Here is a 12714-nt window from a genome sequence, read left to right on the forward strand (position 1 = left end):
GGCCCCTTCACCCACTCAGGAGACCCAGAAGAAGTCCTGGCTCCTGCCTCCTGGCTTTGGATCAGCTCAGTTCCAGCCATTGCAGCCTTCTGGGGAATGAACCAGCAGATGGAAGGCCTCTCTCTCTCTCTGCTTCTGCCTCTCTGTAGCTCTGCCTTTCAAATAAATAAATCTTTTTTAAAAATTAACATTTTATGCATAATACCTCTGCACCAAAACAATACAAATGTCTTTGAGAAAAATTAAATGATATAAATAAATAAATAAGGCATACATGTTTATGGATCAGAAAAGTCACATTAGTAAAATGTCAATCAAGCTTAGTTGGTCAATGTAATCAATATTCTAGCAGACTTTTTTTCGAATAAATCTCCAGGCTGATTTCACATGATTCAAGTCACATTTTCTCCCATCCATGTACTAATCAGGCCTGACCCTGCTTAGCTTCTGAGATTAGACAAGATCAGGCAGATTTAGGGTGGTATGGCCATAGACTAGAGTCATATTTTCTACTTTCTTACATGTCTCCTAATTCATAGGAGATATATTTAAGAAGCACAAAATGTCATCATTTCACAACAGCAACATCCATGCATAAATCAACTTATATTCTCTAAAAACTTAGACTACAAAAGTTCTAGCATAGTAAAAAAAAAAAAAAAAGCCTCAGGAAACATAAAACAAAATGACAGAGGCAGACTAAATATATTTGTTAGAAGAGTAAATTCAGAGGGCGGTGCTGTGGCAAAGAAAGTAATGCCGCTGCCTGCAATGCCAACATCCCATATGGGTGCCAGTTCAAGTCTTGGCTGCTCCACTTCTGATTCAGCTCTCTGCTATGGTCTGGGAAAGAGAGGAAGATGGCCCAAGTGCTTGGGCCCCTGCACCCAAATGGGAGACCCAGAGGAAGCTCCTGGCTCCTGGCTTCAGACCGGACAAACTCCGGCCATTGCAGCCATTTGGGGAGTGAACCAGCGGATGGAAGACCTCTCTCTCCCCCTCTGCTTCTGCCTCTGCCTCTCTGTAACTCTGACCTTCAAATAAAAATATAAATCTTTTTTTAAAAAAAGAGTAAATTCAAATTTCCTAAATTTAATTCAAAAGAAGATAAATATTCTAGGATAACTTATAAGGCAGCACTCAAACTATGCTTCTTGGAAAACATATGCCTAAATAAATCCATTAGAAAGATTACAAAAGAAAAAATGAGAGTGAATAACCTTGGCAAAAATAAAGTAAAAGACACAAAATTGGTAGTATTGATAAATTTAATGGTAAAATACTTAAAATAAAGGGTAGAACAGCAACAGTTACAAACAGGTATAATCAATAAGAAAAATAGAACAGTTATAAACTTTCTGCCTGAAGGCTTCTTTGAATAGTTCATGTACAGGTCTACTGGTAACAAATTCCCTCAGAAGTGTGTGTGGGAGAAAGTGTGGGAGAAGTCTTCTTTTTGCTTCCATTTTGAAACACATTTCAACAGTATAAAATTCAAGATGTATTTATGTTTCAGAACCTTAAAATTGTCTTAATTTGCAGACTGTCTGACAAGAAATCTGTGATCATTCTTCTCTTTGATTCTTTGTCTTTTATCTCTAGTTGTTTCTTAAAATTTCTATTCTTGATCAAATTTGGAAACATATTTGACTATCTTTTATTGAATACTTTTCTGTCTCCCACTTGCTTTCATCTGAGATTCTAGTAACTCATATGGTAGACTTGATATTGTCCCACAAGAGTCTTCATTTGCTTCAGTCATTTTTCCTCTGTGCTTCATTTTAGATAGTTTCTCTGTCTTAAAGTTCACTGAACTTCTACATTGTCCAGTCATCTATTTACCCCATTCAATCCTATTTTCCGTTTCAGATATATACTGTACTGAGGGTACTTCCAAAAGTTCATGGAGAAATAGAATTAAAAGATAAGTTTATTTTGGCAGAAAAAAATTTGAAGTCCATGCATAGTTTTCTCATAGTATGTCTTTCCCCTGAGCTTTTTGAAGAATCACTCCACCCTCCAAATTCTTCAATTATTGAAGTTTCATTTAGGTTATTTCTGTCTTCATCAAATTCATGATTTTCTCTACCATCCTGAATGTATGGAGCACATTTATAATTGCTGTTTTAATACATGTACCTGCTAGTTTAAACATCTTTTTCCCTCCTAGGTTTGTTTCTATTTTTCATTTGATGAGAGTCATATTTTCTGTTTTCTTATATGCCTGTAGTTTTGTGTAGGATGCCATTCATTGTAAATTTTATGTTATCCCTTTGCTGGGTTTTGTTGTATTCCTTTAAATAGCATTGGGTTTTGCTCTGGCGTGTAGTTAAGTTACTTGGAATCATTTAAATCATTTTGAGGCTTGTCTTTAACTTTTATGTGGTATGTTGAGAGCAGACTTTAGCATAGAGTTAATTTATCCCCACAATGAAAGTGGAACACTTCTGAGCACTCTACCCAATGTCTTTGTATGATGGATTATTTCAACTTGCATGATGGAAACTTGAACTACTCCCAACCTGTTTGAGCTCTGTTTGAGAATTGTTCTGCCTATTTTCCATGTGATGCTTTCCTGTGGTCTCAGGTAGCATCTTCTCATACATTATAGAGATCAATATTCATCAAGTACTTGCGGGAACACCCTGCAAGGGCCCAAGCTCTTGGACCATCTTCTGCTGCTTTCCCACGTGCATTAGCAGGGAGGTGGCTTGGAAGTGGAGCATCTCAGTCTTGAACCCATGCCCATATGTGATGCCAGAGCCGCAGGCTGCCCCTTTACCTGCAATGCCACAGTTCAAGCCCCATAATTTGAACAGATTTAAAATGAGAAAATCCTACCCTGATTGCCTGCTCTCCTAGAAGGAGAAAGGGATTTCTAGAAAGTCACTTTTGTCCCTCTTCCTGGAATCAATTAACTGTTCTACCATGACAAAATAAGTCATTAACATAAGCCCTGTTGGGCTTCCAGTGCTCCTCTCATATTAAAATTGCCTTCTAAAAGCACTGCAAGATTTCTGCCTCTTTTGACTAAGGCTGGCAATTTCACACTTGTGAATTACCCAAATTTAGGCCCCAGAGACTTCAAATGCCTACAAGTTCCCAAAGAACTCACCAGCATTTGCTCAGAGTAACTCATCCTTCTTGCCAAGGACTTGATGAATAATTCCCTGTGCTGATCCATCTTTATATTTGTTCAAAGATAAAAACTGCTTTTAGTGGTGCTCAGCCCTGAAAGTCTATTCACCAATACAGTGCCATAACTTACGCTATAATAGCAACCACTGTGAAATGATACTGACCCTAATGGCCTTATTGCTATTTTTAGCATGGTTTTGGATGTGTGTATTCATTTTCCCACAAAAATCCCACATGTAGAAGGTAGCCAATAATATTTGTTTCTCTCTAATTGCAACTAATAAAAAAATGCAAAAGAAATCACGTACTATAATCCTAATAGGATTGTGCAAGTAAATATTATGTAAGTGTGTTTCAATAAAAGAATGAAATCATTAACAAATTAGTATGTTACCATAAAGAAAATAGCTAATTTTAAAGTATGAGTTAAATATAACCACAGCCACTTTTCAAATCCACAAGCTTTCTTTCAACTTTGTTTAAACTGTTACTTCATTATCAAACTATTTCTTCAAAGTAAGCACCAATGTAAATTGCAACACAAGGGAGATAATCTAAATTAGGAATTAATGCTAATTTTACCATATGAATTTATATATATACAAACTCATCCATACCCTGTAAGTTTTAATATTGCTTTTAAATACACAAGAAGAAAAATTACATTAAAAGATAAGATACTAACCCATCTTCTTAATTGAAACAAGGAAATTGCATTTGAAGTCAACTTTCAGACTTCTCATTGATAAATTGAATGTACTTGAAACAATTTAAATAACTATGAAATAATTTACTTGCTTATGTTGTACAAAGCAGTATCCTTCACCATCTTATTAGAATAGGTGAGCCCAGGGTAGGGTATTGTGAAGCCACAGGTTAAGTTACCACTTGCAATGCTGGAATCCCATTTTGGAGTGCTGGTTTGAGTCCCAGATGCTCTGCTACTAATCCAGCTTCTTACTGATGTGCCTAGGAAGACAGCAAATGAAGGCCCAAATTTGGGCTTCTGCCTCCCGTTTGGGAGGTGCAGATAGCGTTCTTGGCTACTGGCTTCAGTCTGGCCCTAGCCCTAGCTTGGCTGTTGCTTCTACTTAGGGAGTGAACCAGCAGATGGAAGATCAATATCTCTCTCTCTCTACCATTTCAATAAAAAAATAAATAAATATTTTTAAAAAGTAATACGTGGGCTGGGGCCGCAGCTCACTAGGCTAATCCTCCGCCTGTGGCACCGGCACCCCCGGTTCTAGTCCCAGTCGGGGTGCCGGTTCTATCCTGATTGCTCCTCTTCCAGCTCTCTGTGGTGGCCCGGGAGGGCACGGGAGGATGGCCCAAGTGCTTGGGCCCTGCACCCGCATGGGAGACCAGGAGGAAGCACCTGGCTCCTTGCTTTGGATTGGCACAGCGTGCCAGCCATAGCGGCCATTTGGGGGGGGGGTGAACCAACAGAAGCAAGACCTTCTCTCTGTCTCTCTCTCTCATTGTCTAACTCTGCCTGCCCCCCCCCCCCCAAATGGGTGAATCCAGCTAATTGCATTGCTGGGCTATTTTTACTGACATACTATAAAGTGACTGAGTTTTGAAATTAGAAAGCCCTGGGTTTGCATTTTGAATACCTTTACCAACTATGCTGAGAACAATGCTTCACACATAATTGGAGCTTAGTTAATATACATTGAATCAGTAAAGGAATGAATTGGATAATTGTATATTCCACAAAAAAGAGGCAATATTAGTTAATTCTCAGGATAAATAGGATCAGCTTAACATTAGAAATAATGCTTGAAAAGAGTTGAAGACTGTGGCTAACACTGTGCCAACAGTGTTTAAAAACCAGTTTTGTTACAGAAACAACTGAAGAGCACCTCCTACAATCCCATAATCACCTTTCTCTTTCCTCCCTACTCTAAGGCTACCAAGTCCCTACAGACAGACTTACACCAAACTTAAATAGAAAATAGAGTCTATTGGATAGGAATGTCTTCACCATCTGCTTCCAAACCTATAAACCAAAGTACAGGACTTGTCTTCCTTTGACTCTTCACTCCAATCATAATAGAAGTGTCTCTAATTTCTCTCAATTATTCCTTCACCAGGGTCCCATCTCCTCTTATCTTCTTAGGAGCCATATTCTGTCAATCATTCATCTCTTTTTTTTTTTTTTGACAGGCAGAGTGGACAGTGAGAGAGAGAGAGACAGAGAGAAAGGTCTTCCTTTTGCCATTGGTTCACCCCCCCAATGGCCGCTGCGGCCGGCGCATTGTGCCGATCCGAAGCCAGGAGCCAGGTGCTTCTCCTGGTCTCCCATGCGGGTGCAGGGCTCAAGGACTTGGGCCATCCTCCACTGCACTCCTGGGCCATAGCAGAGAGCTGGCCTGGAAGAGGGGCAACCGGGACAGAATCCAGCACCCCAACTGGGACTAGAACCCGGGGTGCCGGTGCCACAGGCGGAGGATTAGCCTATTGAGCCATGGTGCCGGCCTCATCTCTTCTATCTTGTAGGTCTTTGATAAATCTCTCCCACTCTCTGTTCTTTCATATTAAATAAGACAAACAACTGTCCCTTCACATGAGATTCCTCTCTAGTTACTCTCTTCTCTCCTGTTGGCTTTATACTGATACTTCCTGAAAGATGCACTTCTGGAGCCAGCACTCTGGTGCAGTGAGTTAATCCTCTACCTGCAGTGCCAGCATCCCATATGGGGACCAGTTCGAGTCCCAGCTGCTCTACTTTCAATCCAGCTCTCTGCTATGGCCTGGGAAAGCAGTGGAAGATGGCCCAACTCCTTGGGCCCTTGTACCCATGTGGGAGACCCAGAAGAAGTTCCTGGCTCCTGGCTTCAGATCGGTGCAGCTCCAGCTATTGTGGCCATTTGGGGAGTGAACCAGCAGATGGAAGACCTTTTTCTCTGTCTCTCCCTCTCTCTGTCTATAACTCTACCTCTTAAAGAAAATACTTTTTTTAAAAAAGAAAGAAAGATGCAGTTCTCCTGGAACATTCAGGGAAGAGTTCCTCAATAGTTCCTGTGGGCCTCCTGCTGGAAGACTCTTAGCTGAAGGAATTTAGTGGACTGATCTATGGTTCCCACAGCTGCAGTTGGTCTCAGGGATACAATGGGAAGTCATCCTCATCTTCCTCTGTTTTCCTTTCTAAATTCCACTCATCTTCAGTTGTCACCTCAGGAAGTCCGAAGGCTGACTTAATGGTAGTTTAATCCACATCCTTCAACCTGAGGGACATGAGCCCTTTCTAATCAAAGTCTTCTTAGGGCTGGGGTTGCTGCCTATGTCCACTCCCAATTACACTGGGCGATGAGTGTCCAGAGAATAACCTAAGTCCGCATGTATTCTTCCCTTCTCCTACTGAAAGAAAGCAGCCCTACATTCTCCTACCGATTGTCCCTGCCAAGGTGGTGACTGCTTTTTCAATGAACACAGAGAATACAAAGTGTTGTAGTCGTAGCCTGAGCGTTTAACTTAGTGGAAACTTTACTGTGTCCTCTGAGAAGTGTGTATCCCCTTTGGAGACATGGACTCTGTAATGCTTAGTTTTATGTACCAACTTGACTGGGCCACAGAGTGCCCAGATGTTTAACTAAACATTATTCTGGGTACATCTGTAAAGGTATTTCTGGATGATATTACAGTTTGTTTGTTTGTTTTTTTTTTTTTGACAGGCAGAGTGGACAGTGAGAGAGAGAGAGACAGAGAGAAAGGTCTTCCTTTTTGCCGTTGGTTCATCCTCCAATGGCCGCTGCGGCCGGCGCGCTGCGGCCGGTGCACCGCGCTGATCCGAAGGCAGGAGCCAGGTGCTTCTCCTGGTCTCCCATGGGGTATAGGACCCAAGGACTTGGGCCATCCTCCACTGCACTCCCTGGCCACAGCAGAGAGCTGGCCTGGAAGAGGGGCAACCGGGACAGAATCCGGCACCCCGACCGGGACTAGAACCCGGTGTGCCGGCGCTGCAAGGCAGAGGATTAGCCTAGTGAGCCGTGGCGCCGGCCAATATTACAGTTTTTATTGGTACACTGAGTAAAGAAAATTTCCCTTCCCAGTGTAGATGGGCTTCATCCAATCCATTGGAAGATCCAAATAGAACACAATTTATATACTCAAAAGTTTTCAGGTTGTGACATAAGTCTTCTGCCTTTGGACTTGGACTTAGATTTGAGCTTATACCATATGCTCTCCTGAATCTCAGACCACTGGACTTGGATTAGAACCATACTGTTGGTTCTCCTGGGTCTCCAGCTTTCTGACTACAGAGTTTGGGACTTCTCAGCCTCCATAACTATGTGAGCTAATTCTTTATACTAGAGATAGATATATGATACACAGTCTCCTCTCTAGCATATCTATTAATATATGGAGTCTTCAAAATACTCATAGAAAATCTGTATTATAAAAAGAACTATTCATGAGTCCAAAATTTTTTGTCCTCCTCTTCAATTGATACCACCCACATTTCAATATATATTTTTTTGACAGGCAGAGTTACACAGTGAGAGAGACAGAGAGAAAGGTCTTCCTTTGCCGTTGGTTCACCCTCCAATGGCCACTGCGGCCGGCGTGCTGTGGCCGGCGCACCGCGCTGATCCGAAGCCAGGAGCCAGGTGCTTCTCCTGGTCTCCCATGGGGAGGATTAGCCTAGTGAGCCGTGGCGCTGGCCATTTTTTACAGTTCTAAGAAAATTTTGGCCAGGCCAACAGGAAGAGAAAACCCAAATAAAGGTTATTTCCCTCAGGAAATGAAGGCCCTAATACTCTTGCCATGATGAACATTGACTGGGAGCAACTCAAGGGAAGTGAGATCAAGCATTCAAGGAACAACAAATGGTGGTAACTCACAAGCCTTCTATTAGAGGTTCTCTCAGAGGAGAACTGAGTAGTGCAGCACCACAGCCACCATATCAAGTGTTTGTGAACAGAGAGAAGAAGGCCTTCTGAAGTAAGTCTACGGTGAGCAGGGATTAAATTAATAATGAGTGCATAGAAAACTAACTTTACCAGAGGCAATCAGTAAAGAAAATGAAAATTGTACCAGAAAGAAATCTGATCATAATTCATGATGGCTCAGTGATGAACTATAATTCATAATAAACATGAAATTTCACCAAGTAAATGCACCAACATGAATTAATCAAAACTACTTTGGAAGGATGAGCAAAGGAAAGTGAACAAAGAAGCATGGGAGGTGGGGGTGCATGAGTTGGAAGTGAACAAACTGACTATCTTCTATAATAGGAAGTCATGAGATAATTTCTGGGCAGGAAAAATTAAGAAATAACAGGATAAGTGGGTTACTTGAAGATACTGAAGTACAGATGTAACTGAAGTAGTTGGAAATGCAGCAGGACTCTAGGGAGCGGACTGGTAGGAAGGGGTTAGCAGAGGACTGCTATTGTTCTTTTTTAAGTTTTATGGTGTTGCTTGTCTTAAGTTATTTCAGTGTTTAACTTTGAACAAAACATTAACTTTTAAATGATAAATACGAACATCTAGTTGTAAATCCAAATGAGTGATATTAATTTCATACAATTCTCAGTCATTCTGTTACTAAAGGTTACATTAAAATGTGTGTTTTATATTTAAGCTCATATTTACCAAAGGGATATGCTTTTACCTTCATTTCAGATTTCACTGCAACTGTTTTTTTAGATAACATTTTTAACTTACATCATAGTCAAAGGCTTAGATTGCATGAATTTTAGCATGCAAAATTAAAACTGTCATTAAAAGATTGCAAAAGGAATGTTTTCAAGTCAGGCGGTGGGGAGTTTCTGGGGTTTTTATTTCGTTTCATGGGGTTTTTAGTTCGTTTTCTGATAATACACACTTGGCTGATGATTCACATGTGTCAGCTGTTATCAGCTGCCTTGTGCGTCACTAAGTTAGCTTCGTGGTATTATCTGCAGCCAAAGGAAACACAAAGGAAATCATCACAGCAACTCCACACATTTTAATCAGTTAAAAGAATGTTGCTCCCACCCTGCTGGTATTTTCACACATACCATCAAGAGCAAGACTATTGTAACAATAAAAAATACAAAATAGTGTATACCAATTCTGATAGCTGCAAATTCAGCATTAAAAGCAGAATTTGTATAAAGTCAACAAATCTGATAAACCCTCTAGCCTTCAAATTTGCATTGACAAGTTACTTACACTTTTGCATAGAACTATTTCCACAATCTTTTCATGTTTCTCCCATACCTGATTCAAGGGGAAACTTAATTTTTTTTCTATGAGTAAAATCTAAGTCCTCCACCCCTGACACACACATATGCACATCTTGAGAAACTTGATTTTGAAAGGAAATGGTGACAGCCGTCACCATATGTAACATGAATAAATTGCTCCATTACACCAGGTACTAGAATTGCTCTATTTGTTTTCCTATTTCAAATTATTCCTGGATATGTGCCCTCACTCAGCTGGGCAGGAAAGTCGCTGATGATTATCAGTGATTGCTACTTATGCCCACTCCCTTCAAGAGCAGGAACAATGATTTCAAGGCTAACAAGATCTAGCTTCCACTGTGGTTGCATCTTACTTGTGCTCATCTGAGGACAGTATTCATCAATGGGGCACTGCTTCATCTTCACTGAGGACTGGTGGTTAGGCAGGTAACAGAGATGACAAAATGTGCCTGTCCCTGATCTCCTCAATGGGCTATCACATCAATGATAAGAACTCAGTGAGCTGCCATCAAAGCTGCTGGTTCTAAGGTTTCCCCATTACCAGTGGCCTCATGGCAATCCTCCACGGGAGCACCCAGAATCTACTTTTTTTCCTCTTCCTTTTTTCTAGTAAGATTGCACCACTAGGGAGAGGACGGTGTGAGGTATAGTGAAATTGCTAGCATAAATTATTAACACCTTGCTTTGCCATGTTTCCTAAAATGCTTTCAGTTACTTGTCCAATTTTTCTTAAGCTAATAAAGAGTAAGCGTATAAATGCTTATTTTCACGCCTGAAATAATTACAGTGATCCCTTTGCTAGTCAAGGGGAGTTATGTCTTGGAAAGTTCTAGGGTTGGCAGAACAGTTGATTGGTAATAAGTTTAATAGAAAATAGAGTTGAACGGCAAAAGAAAAATTAATAGCTTAAATATATACTTAAATCAGAGTACATAAAAGTCTGACTGGTTGGAATTCCTCTACCAGAGCACTTCTTGCAATTATTCTAGAATCTCTTTGCTCTCCTATGATTTGTTGAGGTAGATGTACTCATAATTCTGACTATGCAGTTATTAAGATGGAGCATCATTCTCTACTGCCTTAAAATTTAATGTCTAAACAATTGTATTCTTCCTATCTATAAACCCAAGGCTCTGTCCTACACAGTTCTCTTGAAAGACAATTAAAAGGAGTAGTAAATACATAAATGTAAATATATCAATTGCCCCATGATACCTGAGGGTTCAAACTATCCAATTTCTTTCTTTCTCTAAATCAAATAATACTTGCAGCTGAATAGCCCCACCACAATCTGTTATGACTTGTGCTCTGCCATCCCCTTGTGCCAAAAACTTAGGCCTTTTCATATATATATATATATATATATATTTTTTTTTTTTGACAGGCAGAGTGGACAGGGAGAGAGAGAGACAGAGAGAAAGGTCTTCTTTTTCCGTTGGTTCACCCTCCAATGGCCGCCACGGCCGGTGCGCTGCGGCTGGCGCACAGCGCTGATCCGATGGCAGGAGCCAGGTGCTTCTCCTGGTCTCCCATGCGGGTACAGGGCCCAAGCACTTGGCCATCCTCCACTGCACCCCCTGGCCACAGCAGAGAGCTGGCCTGGAAGAGGGGCAACCGGGACAGAATCCGGTGCCCCGACCGGGACTGGAACCCGGGGTGCCGGCGCCGCAGGCAGAGGATTAGCCAAGTGAGCCACGGCGCCAGCCCTTTTCATATATTATTAAGGTAATGAATAAGTGTTATTTCGCCAGACTTGTCTCCCATTGTTAAGAGGATAAAATTTAAAATATATTTTCTGTTTGCATAATTCCCATAGGCCCACCCCTAGCTCTGGAGGAAGAATAATTGTAGGCTTAATATTTTGCTGTTGTGTAAGGATCCTCTGAAGCACCTGCTAAGATGTGAAATTTTTAGTCCCCACTTCTAGAGATGATAATTCAATGGGTCTGAGGCAGAGCCCAGAAATTTGCATTGTGTTTGTTTGTAGAGTTTAGTAAGTTACCTTGATAGCCAGCACTAAGAATAATCACAAGGCACTGAATTAAACCTTATATATGTGAAAGAGCTCAGATTTTTAAAATTTGTTATAAAAATTTACAAAACTATAAATGGACATTAGAATTCCAAAAACAACAGTTGGCAAGAGATTACTATAATTTTGTGAGATAAGTCTTCTTTTAACACCCTCCACTTTCTTGTCATGATGTAATATACATACGATAAAATTAGCCATTTTAACCATTTTTAAGTAAACAGTTCAGTAGCATTAAGTACATTCACATTATTATGCAGCCATCATCACCATCCATCTTCAGTACATTTTAATCTTCCCCAACTAAAACTGTTCCCATTAAACAAAAATTTGCCTAGAACTTGAAGACCACAATTCTACTTTCAGTCTCTAGGAATTCAACTACTTAAAGGTACCTCAAATAAGTGAAATTGTACAGTAGTTGTGCTTTTTTGATTAGCTTATTTTACTTAGCATAATATCCTCAAGGTTCATCTATGTGGGAGACTGCATCAGAACTTCCTTCCTTATTAAAGTTCAGTTACAGTCCATTGTATGCAGATACAAATTGCTTACCCATTTATCTGCTGCTGGACACTTCAGTTGCTTCCACATTTTGAAAATGTGAAGAATGCTGTTCTGAACATGGGTGTAGAAATGGAATTACTAGAATGCTTATAATACCCTTAACTGGATAGATTCTTATAATACCCTTAACTGGATAAAGGAATACCTTGTATATTTTATGGTAAAACTCACAACAGGGAACCTTTTTTCTGCCAAGGGCCATTTATATATTTATAACATCATTTGTGAGCCATACAAAATTATCAATTTAAAAATTTGCCTAGTAGAGATTTATTGAATTTGTGTCCCACCTGCAGTTGCCTTGGCAGGGCCAGACCACATGATTTTGTGGGAATTACATGGTCAATGGCCAGACATTCCCTACCTATCATGAGGCATAAATTTCCAACTTTCTAAGGTGACACATGTAAGATGACCTTCATATCTGAGTTTTTGCTCTACTTGGTCCTTCCTTGAGGTCTTTACATTCAGGTTTGTTTTTATTTTTTTCTATCTTCAGCATGCTCTCCCATGACAAGTTCACATTTTTTTTTCTTTTTTTTTAAATTTTTTTTTTTTTTTGACAGGCAGAGTGGACAGTGAGAGAGAGAGAGACAGAGAGAAAGGTCTTCCTTTTTGCCGTTGGTTCACCCCCCAGTGGCCGTGGCCGGCGCGCTACGCAGGTGCACCTGCTGATCAGAAGCCAGGAGCCAGGTGCTTCTCCTGGTCTCCCATGGGGTGCAGGGCCCAAGCACTTGGGCCATCCTCCACTGCACTCCGGGGCCACAGCAGAGAGCTGGCC

General features: G+C 40.6%; 1 long non-coding RNA gene across 5 annotated transcripts in view; it reads right to left on the reverse strand.

Moving 5' to 3' along the window:
• LOC108177478 (uncharacterized) overlaps positions 1–12714 on the reverse strand; it is a 347101-nt gene that overhangs the window by 279284 nt on the left and 55103 nt on the right. Inside the window, exon 4 of one of the 5 annotated variants that reach the window (XR_011388511.1) lies at positions 675–4107. The exons of the other annotated variants lie outside the window; for them this stretch is intronic. This is a non-coding gene — a long non-coding RNA (uncharacterized lncRNA). Of the gene's footprint in view, positions 1–674; positions 4108–12714 lie in introns of those variants that run through there. 5 annotated transcript variants of the gene reach the window in all.

This window comes from Oryctolagus cuniculus, chromosome 5 (assembly GCF_964237555.1).
Source record: "Oryctolagus cuniculus chromosome 5, mOryCun1.1, whole genome shotgun sequence".
Taxonomy (NCBI): Eukaryota; Metazoa; Chordata; class Mammalia; order Lagomorpha; family Leporidae; genus Oryctolagus; species Oryctolagus cuniculus.